This window comes from Centruroides vittatus, unplaced genomic scaffold (assembly GCF_030686945.1).
Source record: "Centruroides vittatus isolate TY-2023 unplaced genomic scaffold, ASM3068694v2 contig_460, whole genome shotgun sequence".
In the NCBI taxonomy this organism is placed as follows: Eukaryota; Metazoa; Arthropoda; class Arachnida; order Scorpiones; family Buthidae; genus Centruroides; species Centruroides vittatus.
Window position 1 is genome coordinate 2091651 of NW_027122256.1, and position 20267 is coordinate 2111917.

Sequence of the window (20267 nt, forward strand, 5' to 3'; positions counted from 1 at the left end):
CGGCAAGTTCCATGATCGATGAATTGGGAGAGTTGGACTTATTTCTTAATAGGCAAGAATTCCGATCTGGCTCCTCTAGACTTTTCCTTTGGGGGTAGCCCCCAAAGGAAAAGTCTAGAGGAGGCAGAAAGGAGTTAGGAAAATAGAATAGGTAGAGATGATTCGTGATCTAAAACACTTAAGAGACAGGATCATCATTGTCGCAGCGACTGTAACGATTAAAATGATCGAGCGTAACTGGGCTGAGATCGACTATCGTTTAGATGTTTAATGAGCCATAAAGGGTGCTCACATTGAAACACGCTAAAACTTATAATTTAAAGATTATCTTTAAAAAAAGTTAAAGTAAGGATAGTAAAGATCCTTTCATATAAATATCAAAAGGTCAACAGGGTTATCGAAAAGAACAGGACCTTTTCCGATGACCTTGTTATTGTACCTTATCAATGAAGATCATTTCTTTTTTTACAGTATAATACTTAATTTTTACTTTTATAGAAAAATATTTTTGTATTTTATGAATTAGAATATTATTTGTATTTTTATATAACAAAATGAAAGAATATATGCAAAGGTCTTGCTATTCCTAATTGTACAATTTGATAAAAACATTAGCCTAGACCATATATATTATATATTTTTAATGGATAATATTTCACAAATATTCTGTAATATCTATGAATTTGTCATCAGATAAAATTTTAAATATCGTTTTTAGTTAATTTTAATTGACAATTAGTAGTGTATTAATTATATACAACAGTTTATTACCCAATTTAATCCACGAACTTTAGTAATACACTTTACCAATTGTCAGTAAATGATTGCTGCTACTATTAAATTTTGTATTATTGTAAAATTTGATCTATCATTATTTATTAACACGAAACATTTATTTTTGAATTAAAAATCTAAATATAAAAATCAATATTTTATAATAGATTTACTTTGATAGCATGCAATAATTAATAAAATTACATTTTGTTTTTGATTTATTTAATATATATATATATATTCTATTTTTCATTATTTTTATTTATCAGTTGTTATATATATAACAGCGGGAACGTGTGGCGATCGGTCAAAGAATGACCATCCAGATTTTTAAATTTTTGGACTCGGGAAACCTCGAAACGTCGAGAAATGCAAAAGAATTCGGGTTCCTTTTTTTCTGTATGTATGGATGTTAGTGAGGGTGTGTGAAGTAGCTTAATTATTGTGTTTTTTGTCGAAAATTTCTGAAATTTTGCAGCGAAATTTGTGTAATAGGGAAAATGATGCTATTAAATTTTGATGGTTAAAGGTCGAGAGAGTGGGAAGATAGAGAGGGGTCATATGTCATATCTCGACTGGCGTCAGACTTAACGAGTAAATTCTTCATTAGCAATTACAATTTCTTTTTATAAAACTCATCTCAACCCTCAAAATTAAGCTTTTTCCCATTTTATAATAATTAATAATATATAAAGTTTTTAAAATAAAATATATAACAGATAGTACCACACGCAATTTTAAATGTTTTCGCCGGGTAACTCCTTGCTAGATTTTTAAAAATATGAATTTTTACAACATAAATAGCCTGTATAGAGCAACATAATACAGCACACTAAGGCAAAACTGAACGAATACGAAATATACTGTTTTATTAACATGTGCAATTCTCCCCAAATATATAAGATAACTATAGCTTGGCCCATTAATATATAAGCGAAATTAATACATCGAAAGATCATAAATGATTATATACACATTTATAATATCACCGACACATAATATTCATAATGAAAGATATTTTTTTTCCTATTTATACATCTCTTCAATATTCTTTCATCGTACGAGCTTTCTTCTCCATGAATTATACAAAGATTTTATTATAATACACATTACAATGCAATTTTTATATACCACATGTCGCGTATTATATTAGAAGTGCTTTAATACATATTTATGAGTGCATCTATATATATATATATAAATTTTGCCGTCACTGAAATTAGCATTAAATATCACGTGTCTCTATAGTGAAGTACATCAAATAATAATAATTATGGGCCTATATGATAGTGAGGTTTATAAACAGGTTTGATTTTTAAGTCACATGATTTGGTGATATGGCATCCGTGGTACAAAATCGTATATTTAATATTTAAAGATACTAAAAATGTTCTCATTTTAATATTTATGGGAAACATCATTCAGGCATATTCATTGGCGTTCTACGAAGCTGATGCTATTTCGAAGGAAGCTATATTGAGGTTTGTTATAGAATATATACAATTTATATAAACACATTTAATATATATATACTTTTTAAGATATAAATTTTATTTCTTTCTGATCAGAGATTCAATTAATGTACAATTAAACTCTCCATCATTACAATAATTAACTTCTGGAATATGAATGTACAAAATAAGTTAAGAAGTATTTTATAAATTTTGTAAATAAAATAACTGTGTACAAATGTAATTTGTTGGATCAAATAAATTAAATATGGCTATTTTAATTTTGACAAGATCTTTCTACACAGAATAATTTAGGCTAATATTTAATATGAAACAACCAACGAAGGAATCATAAATTAGGTGGTTTTGAAATCCAAAAAGGTTTATGCAGCGTTATATTATTTGCTGTTATAAAAATATACTACTTAATAGAATGCAAACTATATAATTTTTATACGAAGTTATAAATATTGATATAAAATATATTTGGAAAAATTAATTAATTTTTATACATCAAGTTAAAGATAACCCCGTAAAGACGATATTTCTAAATAGTGGTTTTAAAATGTGGTATTTACGCTCTTCAAAACTTTCATCCATACAAAGTTTTGTAGTATTTTATCGAAATATATTCTTAACGATCGAAGTTGTATCGCAAACTTCTCTTCTCCTATCTCGGCAATGAGCAAAGCTTATCTCTTGTCACTATTATTTTTAAATAGAAAACCGTTGACCGACCGATGACATCTACTCGTACTTGTCGGTATCTGTCGAAAAGTAGGACCGAGATTTGCTTGTTATTTCGTGATTTCGCCATTCGTAAACTGGTTGTTGCTAAGCAACGATCTGTAAGGATCTATTTTGCTGGATAAAATCGTATAGTGGTAAGCTTAATACAGATTTTCACTATATATGATAACGCGAGCAAACGATATTTTCATGCGAGAAGACAACTGTATGAGAATGTTGAAGCACTATCTGCAACAAAGTGAAGTTAGGTTTGACAAAATTATAACATTTCTCTCATTAAAATATTGTGTAAAGACGAACGAATTTTGCTTGCTGCGTGACGACAACGACACGAGTGGAACTTTTCTCTAATATTGTTAGTGAAAAATTAGATTTTTTAATTTATTCTTCTGGATAAAATGTACCAGAATGTTGCAGAATTTCAGGAAAATAAATTTGAAAATTATTATTATTTTTTAATGAAAAAATAAATATTGTGGTGATGGAGAAATTGTATTACATTTCTCTTATTTTTATAATAAAATATTGCAATCAATACAGATGTGAAGGAAACAGGTTTATTTTTCTTCTAAACTAGTTTATAAGTTTTATTCTGTTACAGGTAGTCAGTTGTCTTATTGTTTTCTCTCATATGCTTGTAAATATTATGTAGAGTTTATATTATATTTTTTGTTTATTTTGTATTGTTTTTTTCCAGCGTACTTTGTGATTTACTCTATCTGTTTAGCATCTTACTGGAAACTTCTCTCCTCTTATCCTCTTTCTCATCCAATACTTTCTTGTTTTCTCACGTTAATGCAAATCTTTAATTAAAAATTGTAACGAGAAACTTATTTCTTGATTAAACTATAATTTAAGTAAGATATAAAAATATAAACAACGAATACAATAACAATAATAAAACATAAAATATTGAATATAATGTCATAAAAATCGAACAGAAATTATTAAACGAATGCTGTTGCAAAGTGGATACGTTTGAAATCGATACAGCTTGGATATTAATTTAAATTTTCTAAAAGAAAAGTGGAAATCGCTATTATGACGCTGTTTTAAATGTGAACGTATGGAAACCGAAGAAATGGTTTAAAATATAAACAAAAAATTGAAGATATTTCAACAGACTGTGCCTTTAATTTTTAATATTTTAAACTTAATTACCATCCGAGGTTATTCTACAAGAAAAAAAATGGTAATGCATTAATAATACATTTCGTATTATAAACACACGATAACTTATGCGATATTAATAGATCTTTTAACCCAAAAGTACAGAGTTTTTAACTTAGATCTTAGTATATAATCCTATTTGTTATATAGAAATATAAGCATTAGATGTTGGATTCAAAATTTAATCAGTAATAAATGAATTTTTAGCATTTAAATTTCCAAAATCGTGAAGTTATTTAATGAATAACACTATAATTCTATAAACGTACACCACGACTAAATGTGTAACATATTACATTTTTAGTAAGAATTACAAGTATTCTATCAGTAAATTTCGTTATAATTAAAGATATTCTACATCTAGAGTAATTATTTTTGTTATTATAATTTATTGTATAAATTAATTTCAGAAAAGCTATATAATTAAAATATTATGCACGAAAGAATTCCACGAATAGCCTGTATCTCACGCTAAAAATATAGGCCTATAAATTGATTAATATATCAATAATTACAGGAAAAAACTTGACGTTAGAAAATAGCTTAATATATAAAAATGACATTTCAAAAACATTAAAAAAATTAATATAACTCATAGATTTCCAATACAAGAATTAACTTTAGAATTTAGAAGTGTCAAATATAAAATATTGTGGAACAAAAAGTATTCGTTGTATAATTAATTTATAGATAGAACACACGAATGAAATATGAATTTTAAATATATCTTTATATTTTTCGAAAATACAATTAAGAATAGATTAAATATAATATAAAAATGTGAACTCAACTATTTTAAATAGTACAAATGTAATATTTAATTGTTATATTTGTACTATTAATTTAAAAAGCATTGCTTATTTATAATTTTATATAAAGCTCGTATTTCATAAATTGCATATTCGTAATTATATTATAATTGAATAATTATAATTGTAAATTGTAAATGAATCTTAAACGTTTTCTGGTTTAATTTTAAAAATAATTTTTTAAGGTTTAGAACCATTTATCACCTGTCTTGTTCTGCAGAAGTGAAATGTCTTTTAGTATTATTATTTTTTAAAAAAGTAGAAATAATAATAAAAACAAATTTTGAATAATCGCAGGTCGAAGTTAGATAATCGTATTATTAAGAAAAAAAAATAAGAAACCGTCTATCAATATTAAAAATCTATAGTATTTTTTAAAATTTATTTTCACTTACAACTTTTATGAATTAAAAATGTGGAAACAACTGTTTGAAACATTATTTAAATCTGTAATAGGCCTAAGTGTAAACAGAATGTGTTATTTGTTAGCCTTTGTAGCTTAACAAAGTAATAAATGAGCAGATGTTAGTCATACGAAGTAAAAAACAAAAATTCAAACTTTTTAAGTGTAAAGCCGATTGCATTTATTCATCTAACGGACTAATATTTTAGGAAATATTGCTAACGCCACTAATAAGATTAGCATAATCGCTTTAAAATCCAGCCATTTAAAAGTAGCAAAGTCGCAATCTCGATACTTTTCCTTTAAAGTAAACAATGGTAATTAGCTAGCAATGGTTGTGTTGGTGAGGTGCAATCGTTACTAAAATACTCTCATTATTCTAAATGACCTCGTTTTATGACTTTTGTAGACCTTTATTGTTATCATTGTTTATGAAGAGAACTGTTGGGATACGAAATTACCAATATATCACATACATTGGCATTTTAATTACACTCGAAGCAGTAAAATCTGTTACCACATCCTAGCTTTTACAGTTATTGTTATATAGGATAACATTACAAACCTATCAAAGTTGTTCGTCGGTAAAATATTTAATTATCCAAACATAGCTCAGTTATTTCTTTTTCCTAATGATCTCGGAGACAAATGCATCAAATAAACAAATAAACATTTTTTTAAATTAATAAATTAATCCTTTCTAAGTTAATATATTTCTCCAATAAAAAAATTATATCATATTAAGAGTATTTTCATATTTTCGATTTAAAAAAATTACATTTCTTTTAAATTATTATATTGAAGTTTTTATTTTTCGTTCACAAATAATAGGGAATTTATAGGGAGAATAATATAGATTATAAGGCTAGTTATATTCCAGTAGTTAACATGATAAAATTCATCCTTAGATAAGAATAAATAATATGGATAATCAATTATTTGAATGACAATAGAATACAAAAAATATCTAAACATAAATCTCAAAGAGCTTTCAAACCAATGATAAACAACAAATAGATAAAGATCACTAGCAAAAACTGATCCCTGTTTCTCTGAAGAATAACAAAGGTCAGAAGATCGTCGTAGTATTAAAAGATTATCAATAAAATAAAATATATCACTATATCTGATACACTAATTTTTTTTTAATTATATTTTTTCTGTTTAAAATGACTTCTTTTATACATACAGAAAAAAATTTGCAATATAACAGAATGACCAGCAGGCTACTATTAATAAAAAGATATTTGTTATCTGATAATAAAATAAAGGGCTAAGAAATTTACTTAATTTTATAAAGTTTGAAATTCTTACAGAGAAACAGACTTTAATTTTTAGATTAATAAAAAAAAATCTACAGGAATATGAGATCACTAGATCACTATCAAATATTATGATCCAACCTACGAGTTATTAAAGAAAAATTTAACATCATTGTCTATGTTAAGCTGTGATCTATATAAATAACTTTATATTACATTTCATAAGAAATTCACATCGAATAAACCTTACGAAATCCATTTCAAGCATAATGAGCCTTTCATATCGATTCATATATCTTAATTCATTTAAATTTTCTATTGCATTGTGCATGTAAAATATAGATAAAGTTTGTAATAATTGGGCTGCAATTTAAAAATTTGCAGATCTATAAATTTCCACTGTTGTTTGTCTGTCTGTTCTTCCATAATCTCGAGAGAGTAGTTAGATAGATAAATTCGAGACCCGATATGGAAAGCTTAAGGCTAGAAAGCTTCGATTAACTATGTAAAAACTTCCAGTTACACCGGAAGTCACATTATTTCAATTCAAAAATTTTCTGCTGAAAGGTTTTAAATAGATGACCGGTACGACTCTATTGTTAAAGGAGAAGTATGATGAACAGGGGCAAGATCCTACTAATTTGAGGTGGAGAGCATATATTTTAAATTAAATAAATTAAAAATATAATTAAAAATTCAAGCCTAGCATTGTGACGATGTCACAATTGCTCGTAAAATATTTTTGATTTAAATTAAAATATAAAATTATGAAGTTTTATAGATAGTTAAAAAGTAGGCACTTATTTACTGTTTCCGATATTAAAGTAGGTTATCAAAGCTATTAAATCTGCTTATAATAATTAATTAATACTTAATTAATACCAAAAATTATTAATATATAGGCTGATATTTATATTTTAAATTCTATATGAGGCTATCATATGTTTATTAAACAACTAAATGCTTGTAATTTTTATTTTCTAAATGATTATTTATAACTAAACTTTGAAGAATATTGCATATTTAATACAAATAATATTTCTTAGTTTTTATAAGCAGCATTTCCATTTCGTAATCCAAGTTGACGGTTAACATGAATTCAATTTAAATAAAATAAATTCAAATATCAGTGTCAAAATGTAAAGTGATAGATCTTAATAAATAAATAAATTACGGAAAATTCTTTTATATATTTTCCTTCCATAGATCGCGTTAAAAATCGAACGAGAATATCTGAGTATTCTCCTATAAATTCGTCTCGAAGAAAAATGTCTGAAGTCAACATTGTACTATACTTGAAGCTTTTTAATTCAAATTTGCTTGGGTCTCATGAAGCTAAAACACGCCATTACCCGGCACGCTGAAACAGCGGTTTAGGGTACCATTAGGATGTCTTATCATTTTGAATTATACAAAAATATAAAATTTAAGTACGACAAAAGTTTAAAAGGAATAATTTTGTTAAATTATGATGAAAACCTTTACTTTAAAAATATTTAAGTTTAAACACTACTATACTAGCTGAAACTTAAAATTGCGTGTGGCACCATCTGTTAATGAGATGTTATTAAAAAAAAAACACTTTCATATTATTATTTATTATAAAAAGCAAAACAAACTTAATTTTGAGGATAGAGATTAGTTTTTAAAAATATTGTAAATAATGAGTAAAAACTTTTATTAAGTCCGACTCTACTCGAGATATGACACATGACTCCTCTATCCCAAACTTTAATAGCATTGTATGCAGTTTACCATGTCAAATTTCGTTTCTTTACCATTCCTGAGATATTAAACGAAATAGACCGCAACATAATTCCCTATTTTTTTAAGTTTTGTGAATCTCAAAACATCGAGATTTGCAAAAAATCCCGGAGAAATAAATTTCATACGATTGCAACACTTTACCGTGTTATGTTACAACAACCGAGAAAATAAAAACTTTGAAGGAGTCCCAACCTTTTCTTTCAGGCCATCCAACCTTCCTAAAAATGTCAAGTATTCTTTAAATTTTAAATAAATTTTTATATCTATCAAACATGAATCTCACACTCATAAAATTATTTGATAAATATGTAGTATAGTAGTGATTTAATTGCTTCGTTTATTTCTCAGTTAATATTTTTTCTTGAATAACGAGTGATTTATATGTTTAAAATTATAAGTTTAAACATATTTTTACTAAACTGAACGTTTTTTGGATAAATTTATAGGAAGTTCTGTTATACTTCGTTAGTTTCTGTTACAACTTAAAGAAATATTTTATGTTACTAAATTTGTATAAAATTTTATTTTTATCTTGACTTTCAATAAAATATTGAAAAATGTTTTATTGTAAGTAAAGATAAAGATTAAATTATATCCTTTCTTAATGGAGAACAATTTAAATTTAAATTACTACTGATGTTGTAGATATATTAAAATAATGAGCAAACAATTTAGATCTAGGTATTTGATAAAATTATACACGCTGATTTATTGTGAAGAAATATTGGTAATTTTATAGCATATAATCTGTCAACTGCATATAAATCTAAAATTTCTATTGAAACATATTACAAGATAAATGTGATAATTTTGATAAATAGGTCCAATAAATGTCTTTAAATATCACATTTTTATTTTTTTTTTTAGTCTGTTATAAGAGGCAATTTTTACACAGATTACAATTATTATTATTATTATTTTTACTTTATAGCAAGATTATAAGAAAAAGAATGTCTATCAACCGAAGCATTCAAAGCTTTGATGGATGTCAATACGCAGAATTGAAGCTGGCATTATTCTTAATTATCATCCAGTATCTGCATTTAAGATTTTAAGATTATTCTAAAATTTTCTCTAATGAAATTTATAAACCCTTTAATTTGTATGAGTATGTTCTCCGAGACTTGCTAATTGTACTATCTTGTGAGGATTAGTCAAGCTAAATCATTTAGTTTCTGAAATTGTTTTACTCAGGGATCGGAATGGGCATTTGCTTATTAGCAGGAAGTTAGCTTGACTATTATCAAGGTTATTTATTATTTATTTTCAAATTATCTATACATCTTATATTATTTATTAGAAAAAAATGTCTTATTACACTCTTACTATAAGTCTATAAAGATTATAACAAAAATCATATGTAGCCTATATACAGTATATATTAGCCTATAAATAAGACAAAAACAAGCCATAATGTAATGACAATTACAAGACATAATGTAAAGCAGCCACGCAGGAATATCATAAAGCTAGGCGTTTATGAACTGTTGGGCAAATCTCAATTAAATTTAGTATACGTTCTATTGAGTATGCGGTTTCTATTTTCGAAAAAAATTTACTTCAAAATTTAACCGCTAGGGCAAAATTTGGCGCTGCTTTTCCCTTAATGTGCATATTACTCGAATAAGCAAGAAACTTTATCTAAACAGTAAGAATAAACCAATAATTTTAAATGAGTATCAATGAATAATGTATAAACTTGTTTCCTTCTAAATATTTAATATTTTTCAAAATTTAAGGTAAAACTTTAAATATTCAGCCAGAAAGACTTCACTAATATTGTTATTTCTTGACTATTCTGAATAGTTAAAAATCATCTTTGTTAAAAAAACTAATCGAAAAGTTCATATATAAATTATTTGTCTTAGTTCTTAATTCGTGTTTAAGTATTAGTTAATGTAAGTTACGATGATTAACTTACGTAAAGAACCAACAAGTCTTCTTAATACTTTTTTTTAATGAGAAAAATGCTTTCTCGTACCAGAATATAAATGTAAATAAATTATAACGTATTATAAAAAGGTGGAATAGCAGATAAAAGGTTCATTTGTAAAGCCGAACGAGTTAAACGAGACGATCATAAACGCTGAATTCTATTATACACTGGAGTAACTGCTAACTACAGTAGTTTGCTAGGCTAACAGATGTGAAGCCAGGCAGAGCGATTAGTTTTGTCTGATGTTCGTTGCAAGATTACTATTTAGTCTATGGAAGTTGTAGCCTATTCTCCATTCAATTATAACAGTTTAATTAGCAAAGAAAAAACGTTTTATTAATTAATAAGACAATATTACTTTATTTCAATTTAATACATTATATATATTCTTCGTTTTATATTTTTGAAAATAAAAATTGTATTATAAAACAATAATTTGGTTGATAGCATTGTCATTTGAAATATTCCTGGTTTTCATTTGCTAATTTCTATTTCAAGTTCTAAATAATCCCTTTAACCTGAATCTAGATAATAGTTAAACCATAAAACACACACCAGTTAATGCGAATTTAGATTAAAAGCCGAAATTAGTATAACAATAAATAGTAAATATTAATTGTCACATTATATAATATAGAAACACGACTCAATATAACTTAGGTGTTTAATATAAACCCATAAAAATATATACAGATTTTATGTACAATATAGTACTTTCAGCGTATTCTGAAGATTGCTTCTCTAAATACATATACTTGATCATTAATACTACTACTAATAATGTAATTTTTTCGAATTATAATTGGTATAGGCCAGGGATGGCGAACCTTTTTGAGCCCGCGTGTCATATAGTTATAATATTTATCTTTAAAATGTTTATACGTGCCGAAGTGTTAAACTTCGAATAACGATATTTATAGTAATGAAACGATAATGATTTTTATAGTAATAAAAAAATTATAGTTTAGTTTGCATTTTGACTATTTAATTTAAATTTTTTTTATTAATCAATATTTATAATTATAAAAATTGAAACGTTGTAATTAAAGATTAAAACGCTTCGATTTGAATTATTGATTGTTCTTTTTTTTTTCTTTTCAGAAATTGAAATCACATGTAGATGTAAACGTAGACGAATGCAAATAGCGAATGTAATAGAAGACTTTAGAATAGTTTAGGGCTACGTTAAACAAATAGAAAAGAACTACTAAAATGCAATCGTAGAATTAGAATCAATGGTTTTGATGTTCGACATTGATTTTCTTATGTATATTTATAGATATAAGCTATATATTTATAATTAAAATATGAATGCCTTTAAAAAGATTATAGGTTTTCAGAAAATAACTACTATTAATAATAAATATTTTAAATAATACTTAATAAAACTTAACTTACATACAGCTCGTTTAAAAACACTCAAATATTTTATCCGGTTATAGATTATAAAAATTAATTTAAATTTTTTATAATCTTTAATCGGATAAAGTTGTTTGATCAATCAGTTAACATGATTTATAAGTTTCGAAATATATTTAATAAATCTAAATTTTAAAAATATCCAAGTAAGTTTTTAGCTGTAAAAGTTTTTAAAAAAAGATTCTTAATGAATCAAATTCGAATTTTTGTAAAAATGCAGATGAAATGTTACCTATCATTTATTATAAATAACTTTATACGTTATTATAAAATTCCCTCAAAAAATGATTAATAACTTAATAATATCGTTTGAAAAATAAAATAAATGTATCAATAAATCATAACTTAATACAAAATATTGATGATCTTAACTTTTAAATAAAATGTTTATTCGTTTATGATGCATTATTTGAACAAATGTTAGTCTTTATAAAGAAGATTAGATCTTTCATGTTTATTACAATGCATACTGGAATTTAATACATTACTAAAAGAATAAATACTGACGTTTCTAAAGAAATAGAGTTGCAAACTTTTAGAAAATAATGTAATATTCATTGAATTATTATGTTGCTGATATCTTATTAAGCTGCAATTTGAAAAAAAAAAAAAAAAAAAAAATGTAGACCTGTGTCGTCCTGTGCCTGTCTATCCTTCCATAATCTTGGGAATGATGTTAGATAGATAAAAATCGAGACCAGATACGGAAATCTTATGGGCAGGAAGCTATTAACTATTTATCAATTGAAAAATTTTCCCCAGAGGGTCATAGATGGTCGGCATGTTATCAGGAAAAGTATGATGTACAGGGGCAAGACATTGCTAATTTGAGATCGAGAATATATATTTTAAATTAAATAAATTAAAAAATATGATTAAAAATTACAATCCAGATTGTGAAAATATCACAGTCATTTTTTCTCGTAAATTATTAAGTTATTAATAATGAATTTATTCCAAATACAAATGATTTAAAATTGATAAATATCTGAAAATTCTGTTTATAATTTTAATAAATATTTTAATTTTGTATTCAACTTAAAGTTATTGGCTACTTATAATATTTATTTTTAAATAAAATATTTTTAAAGCTTGTAAATAATTAGTATTGAATTATTTTGTAATGTATAAGTATATCGTGGAGTCATTTTTTATATCTATAATTTTTGACTATAAATAACAAAAATTATTTATCAAATGAGGAAATAACCCATTTCGGTTACAAGAATATTTAAATTTGTACTTGTTAATATTTAAAAAGTTTGTGTTATGTAAAAATTGATATAGGATATTTATGTAAAAATTTATCAATCCGTGCAATAACGTGATATATTGAGAATAATTCAGTAATATCGATCTTTTCTTACGTTAGATCGTACTGGAATATCAAGTAAATAAATAACGTTAACAGCTAAACTTCCGTCATATTATCGACTCATATTTTATTATCGAATGAAATTGGATCTGTTTATTTATATTTGAAATATTGAATAATTTAAAAGTTATTTGGCTTTGATTCTATTATAACTTTCACAAGTAAACTACTCATTTTATAAAATTAAATACTTTTGAAATGTCCTAGAACACATCCTTTACACTAAGAATTATGTAAATTATAAATATGTCCTAAGACCATTTTTATATCTTTATTTCATCCACAAAATCTATTTTAAGCTGGGTACACAAATACAGTACCTGTATACTTGACATTAAAAGTTTGCAGATTTCAGAGGCTCGTTTTTAAAAAAACCCTCAAAACGTCCACGTTATAGCTTGCTAGTTTGTGTAGTAATATATACGCATTAATGTAATTTTTGATTTTATAATGTATTTTTCCTAGTTATAACGGATAAAGAGCTCTAGCATTGAAAGGAAGTGTTTAGGAACCTATATACATATAAAGAGTTTCTTAGCTTTTGATATGGAGATGTGTTCCAAACCTATCTGGACTACCCAGAGATACTCTCTATCTTCAAAATCCCAGAATTATATGTAAAAATAGTTAGTTTACAGAGCTATTAAAATTATATGTTTATAAGTTCAAGTTAATTTTAATTCTTTAAAATTATAACAAAAATAATTTTGTTTTATAATCAAGAATAGTTTTTTCTCCCCGAAAATAATCAATAGAATCACGAAATTAATAAAGCAAATTTTATTTGAAATCAAGTTTAAAGTCAACAAAAATTTAAATATCTAAATGATTAAATTCTAATTAATGGACTATTATAGAGTCAATTTGTGTACAGATACGATTAGCAGTTAGTTGAAAGAAAATGTTGACTATACACTAATTACGCTATATTTTCTAATAGATAAATGATTATAACATATCAAGAGAATTTAATTGGCAAATCAATCATAATAATCCTTCTAGTATATATTTAAAAGCTAAATACTTCATTTAAGTATTTTAATTTTTCAAATTCATCGAGTTTAAATATTTATCAATTAAAATACTTAAAGATTTAAATAAATAATTTCATTATCTGCAGCCAATCATAATTTTAATATAATTTATTTTTCATTATATTAAAAAAAATTCTAAATTAAGTAATTTTAATTTTATGATATAAACTTATATAATTAATTATTAAATTAAATATAGAGTTTATCAAACGAATAAAATAAAACTTTTTAATTAACCTATTCGGGTTAAAGCAATAAAGATAAAATGAAGATTGAGAGAGAGAGAGTTTCTATTGTTTATTTCTAGCAAACTGTGTTTGTCTGCTAAAACTGCTTTTTCTTAGCAACAATGGGGCTATTGGACATCAAAATCGTGATCGGCAATAAAGCTAGACAAATAGACTTGGAAGAAACTTCTGCTAACAAGAAATGTTACGAAATCATGACAATATTCCAAAGTCATGCTCTTTATTGATCAGAGTGATGCGTGCAAATGAATGTTTGCAAGTCTTAGATTAAAAAATGTATATCGCGTCAATATATTTAAAAGTATATTTAAACAAGATTGAGAATTATCGACAGAGTGTTTGTAACTGCATGCTTTTAACCCAGTTTGTGGTTGATGGTTTCTATTCGCAGTAATAGCAAAGTTAATGTGAGCAGCTTTGCCAATTTATTGTCTACCACCAGTTATATAAGCAAATATTATGTTGGAAATCATCTTTAGTAGTTAATACCGGACAGTAGTTAAGTCAGAAGTGGATAAATTCGCAATTTTTTTTTTTGTCATAAATTGTTTTAACATATTTTTTCTCATTTATTATTTTTTTTCTATTCTTGCAATATAATAAAATATTTTAAAGTTATATACTGCTAAATAATACTCAAAACTATATTTTAAATAATATATAATTTATAAAATGTTGTTAATTCGCTCCTTATAAATTATTTTGATATAATGTAAATAGATAAACTCAATAACCACACACAATATCTGTATGAAATGCGTGCTTAAATTATGTTTACATATTTTTAATTGTAATTGTGGCAATTTAATTCAATTTTAATATATTTAATGTCATTTTTAAAAAGAGTTTTTAATGAAAAATAATTTAAAGTGAGTAGCTTCAACCGAACCATTAAAATCGGATTAAAATTTAATTAATTAAAAATTGAAAATATAGATTTATTATTATAGCGTTATTATTAAATCGATAAAATTAAATAAATTTAATAGAAAAATAGATAAAAAAGTAAAATTTGTTACATTCATTATTATAAGTATTATCTTGTAATAAAATAATAATTACAATTTGATTAATATTTACAGAAAATTGGATTTAAATAATGCTTATTATTGTTGTTATTATTGACTAAATAAATTCCTAAATTCTAATCACAGAAGCTTAATAAAACGGCATTTTTATCTTTATAAATTTTGAAATTCTTTAAACTATGGATTTTAAATGATATTTAAATCATAATTACCTGCCTGTTATGCCTACATTTAGAATAATTTTGAAAATAGTTATGTCTATAATGCCATTTTATAATTATATATCTATTAAATCATATTAATTACATACATTTTTATAAAAAAGCTTCTATAATATTCTTTCTTTGGTATATTTAAACGTGTTTCTATGATTTTTCAGCTTCTAGAAATTGGATTGTATTTTATTTTTAGTCCTTTCTAATCGCCAATGGCTTGACGAACTAGAGAAGCAACGAATAAGAGTTGTATTCTTATTTCAAATTTGAAAGAAGAATATAAATTTCGTGCTATTATTGGTCGGATTCATTTTGACGTCACGTAACACAGACAAGTTTACTAAATATTTACCGTTGCTATGCCAATAGATTTATGGTTTTCTATTACGAAATTATTCATTAAAATAATAAAATATATTTCAAAATTTACAATCAGTTTAGTTCTCAAAATCCAGTTCGTAATAAACATTTTCTGTCAAAACAGAAGAATGTAATGGTAATAATTTAGCTAAGCTAATGTATATTTAATAACCTCATATATTTTAATTGATTATTGAAAGAATTTCATTACAAAAACGTCTGCATATATAAATATAATACTATAATTTATTGCCACACCGTTTCAATCTAGATAATTGGACAAAAATAAAATATAACTTTGGGTTTTTATAACGAATATTATAATGAGATACAAGCCATTAATTTAATAAAACTACTCTCGATATAAATCGAGGAAGTTTTAATAATAGAAAAATGTGTAAGATATAGATAAAACTTTAGTTTGAGTGAAACTAAGCTAATCTTTACTCGTACCTTTCGTCATAAATTTAAAAATCACAAAGTATATTAGTCTTTAAATATAAATTATATCCTCCTTTGGCATAAAGAGCATAAAGTTTATGTAAGAGAGAAAAATCGAAGAGGTTTCTATGGAGATAATTCACTCTCAACAAAGACAACCGCGAGTTATAATCGGAATGTTTCTAATAACTTATTAATATGAAAAAGGTAGCTATGAATAATTTAAATTATAATAATATAAATTCATAAAATTAACTCTTATTTTAGTGTTACTGTATAGCAAATGACTTCTTTTATCCGTCAAAAAAATTAAAAATAAATGAAAAACATAATAATAATTGTAAATATCAGTATATTAAAAGTTTAAATCTTGGAGGAAATCTTAAATTATAATGGGCAATATAAGTATTTCCGATTCTTATTAAGATATAAGAACATCAAAACGTATACATTTTGAATCATCATCGTTTTACGATACTTTACGACAAGGCACAAATCTCGTAAAAAAGCAGATAAAAGACGTTATAGGATGTCTTTCATATTTTGGTCATTTATAAAAGTGTGAAAAGATCTTCACAGTATTGCAAACAGAAATGCAATTTCTAATACAGTGTTACAGTGGAGGGAGAAAAAAAAATTTAATTTTGTTTATTGAATTTTGATCAGTGTTTATGTTTTTGTAATAAAAGTCGTATTCTATTACATTAATACTTTGATGTGGGGAGCTAAATTTTTCTACCATCGATAAGTTGCGTTGTCTTTGTTGAAAAAGAATCATCACCATAGAAACCAATTCGATTTTCTCTCTTACATTAGAGTATTTGTATGACTGTTTGACATATGCTGTCTATGTGACGGAAATGACATAATGTATTAGTAGGTTACGAGGTAATATCCGGTACTTTTGTGATATAGAACATAAGTGAAATAATACGTTTCTTAGAATGGACTTCTTAATGTCCCATTTACATAGAAATTCTGGAATTTTACAACATAGCTTTCATTGAATTTTTCCAATAACTAAGCAAAATTCTGTATTGGGAATTCTCATACCAGCTCTATTTTCTAGTTCCATAAATATTGCACTACTTTATACAAAATCAGTACTATGTAATTTATACGGAATTTTATAGCAGTTAGTTTATTTTAAGGTTGATCTCTGTAAATATTTAATAATGAACGTTAAAAAATCTTTTATTATTAAATATAGAAACACAAAACCTCTTATAGTTTTGAAGTTTATTTGTTTATTCAAACACACAGAACTTTTACAGAAGTTATGGGATTCATATTTATTGCATAAAAATGAATAGTTAAAAGCAGTTTTTGAAATATCTGTATAAATTTTTAAGACTACTTTAAAAGGCAAGAATATAAATACATTTTCTAAGCTTCTTGAGTTTTAAAATAATAAAAAATTAATAGTAAAAGAAAAATGAATATTTAACACGAAACTATGCAGATACGAATCTACACAAATAAAAAGAACATTGTTAAAATTGCATCTTAAATTAACTATTCAGGTTTCGTTTTAATTAAATTAAATGTAGATTATTTAATCATGAATATAATTTCTTTAAGATTTTGCTTAATTCGACTATTTTTTTAAAATAAAAATGCGAAACTCCATTTTGTCGAAAATTGCTTAAATTATGTGAGAATCTCATCTCTGTTCTTATTTATTTGAAAGAAGTTTATAAGAGAATATTTAAAGGTTGTTTTCATTAAGAAAAACGATATCAAAAGAGGAGTTTGTAAGCAACACACATCTTTCATCCAAACGAATTACTTTCTTAATAACAATATTAACTAAGACGAAATAGTCTTAACAGAATAAATTACTTTCTTCTTTCTCTTAATTAAATTTCTATCCGGAATTAATTACCGCTGAATGTGAATTCGTGTTAGGAGGCTTTTTCAGAATAGGTTACACGTTACCTTGGTAACATTCGCTTATCAAACATGCTGCAGAAACGTGACTAGTACGACAATGCTACTTCACACTGGATCTTTTCCAAAATTCTACCTTTATTTTTTCAACTTAAAGTTACTTATGGGGCTTTACAGTAGTGTTATCGGTTTGGTGTAAAAGTTTAACAGCGTCGTAGCAGAAGTCCTTAAATTGAAACGTGCTTTTCTAACTTTTTCTTTACTTTTCTAGCTAAAACTTATCATTATGGCATGAAGACTGTGTATGGATCTTCTCTGAATATTCCAATTCGCTGCGTGTTCCATGAACCATTTAACTCTCCTCATAATTATTCCACGGTATATAAATTTAAACAAACTTAAAAAAGCTAAGAATATAAATTACTCAAAAATATATTACCTTTCTAAAAATATAATTGAGTAATTTATTTTAAAATATTTTTTAAAAAATTTCTAGTATTGCTCCTCTATAATTCATTTTAAGCAGAAAAATTTAAGTAGGCATTTAATTAAACGTAAGAAATTGTTAATAATTTATCATCTGCATTAATTTTAATAATGATGAAAACATTCAGAAATTTACTATAAATCAAGATGATAATAATATAGCTGTTGTTAATTTATTTATGGCCTGATAAACATTATTATAAATAAATTTTTACATTACCGAGAGTTTGAACTCGAAAAAAAAAACATTATTAGATAAACGAATATAGCTTACAAGTTTAAAAAATTTAACGTATTTGACTTCTAAAATGTTGAATTTTTACGTAAAAACACAAAAGCATTTTAATATTTCCATAAAATTTCAAAACTGGATAAATGGGACGATATAATAGACATAGATTTAAGTGCTTCTGTTAATATTGACCACACCCGGTATCCAGGTGAACCATATTTGTATGCATTTACCTCTGTTATATGCGAATTTGTGATTTATAGTTATAAAACAGTTTAATGTTTTAAAGGACATTTTGATTTTTGAGCAATAAAAAAGGAATAATTTTTTATTATTATTCTTTTTTATAATTATGACTTCCAGTAATCATACATGAAAATAATTTATTCTTCAATTTTTCTCTTTTTTTTTATTTTAAACTGGTTTTAAATCATTGCATTTGCTATGTAATAATTGCAGTAAAAATATGAAAATGTTCTCCCTTGATTGAGATAAAAAATACATTTGAAAAGTAATAAAATTGAATTATATTTATGTAAAATTAAAATAATATATTAATTAATAATAATATAACGTTATTTTATGAGATGTGAGTAATATGTAATATGTTTTTCGTTGCTTTATACATATTTAAGCATTTATTTTCTACGTAAAATACGGAGATTACAGTAAGAATGTAATGAATTTTAATTTTAAAATTTTATTAAATTATGAGTTAGAATTATATTAATTATTTTAAATTGCAATATCAGAAGCCTATAATTATGTTAGAATAAAACTTACCTGGATAGAAGTTGTGGGTAAAGTACTTCTCTCCAATAGTAGTGCAGAGGATATTTGCACTTCTCGCAGTTGTCACTAGAGGGAACTCGTATCTCGTTAGCCTGTCTGTTAAATCGTTGTTTCTGCTATTTTGGGAGTAATTGGCTTGCAGATCTGTCTGATTCACGTTCCACTTTCCGACGATAGATGGCACTTACGTGACACCGGACTGTCTTCTCGAAGGACACATCAACCACTCCATACTGACATTTTGCTATATCAACGCCAAGTACGCAATCGATTGACACAAAAAAAAACTCGCAGAAAGTTGATCGTATGCCTTATTAATATTATTAGTACCTGTATACTTTTCCGAAACAATATTTGATCTAGCGCATTGGATAAATATATGTTGTTGTTCTTTAAGACATACGAACGTATTAAATAAAATTGCA

General features: G+C 25.2%; 1 protein-coding gene across 2 annotated transcripts in view; it reads right to left on the reverse strand.

The window, feature by feature from the left end:
- The window catches only part of LOC136977537 (WD repeat-containing protein 17-like), a 116217-nt gene extending 96208 nt beyond the window's left edge, over window positions 1–20009 (reverse strand). Inside the window, exon 1 of one of the 2 annotated variants that reach the window (XM_067273032.1) lies at window positions 19834–20009. The gene's annotated coding sequence lies outside the window, so the exon portion shown is untranslated. Of the gene's footprint in view, window positions 1–15736; window positions 15900–19833 lie in introns of those variants that run through there. The other variant, XM_067273031.1, reaches the window with a different exon arrangement.
- Window positions 20010–20267: the final 258 nt, after the last annotated feature.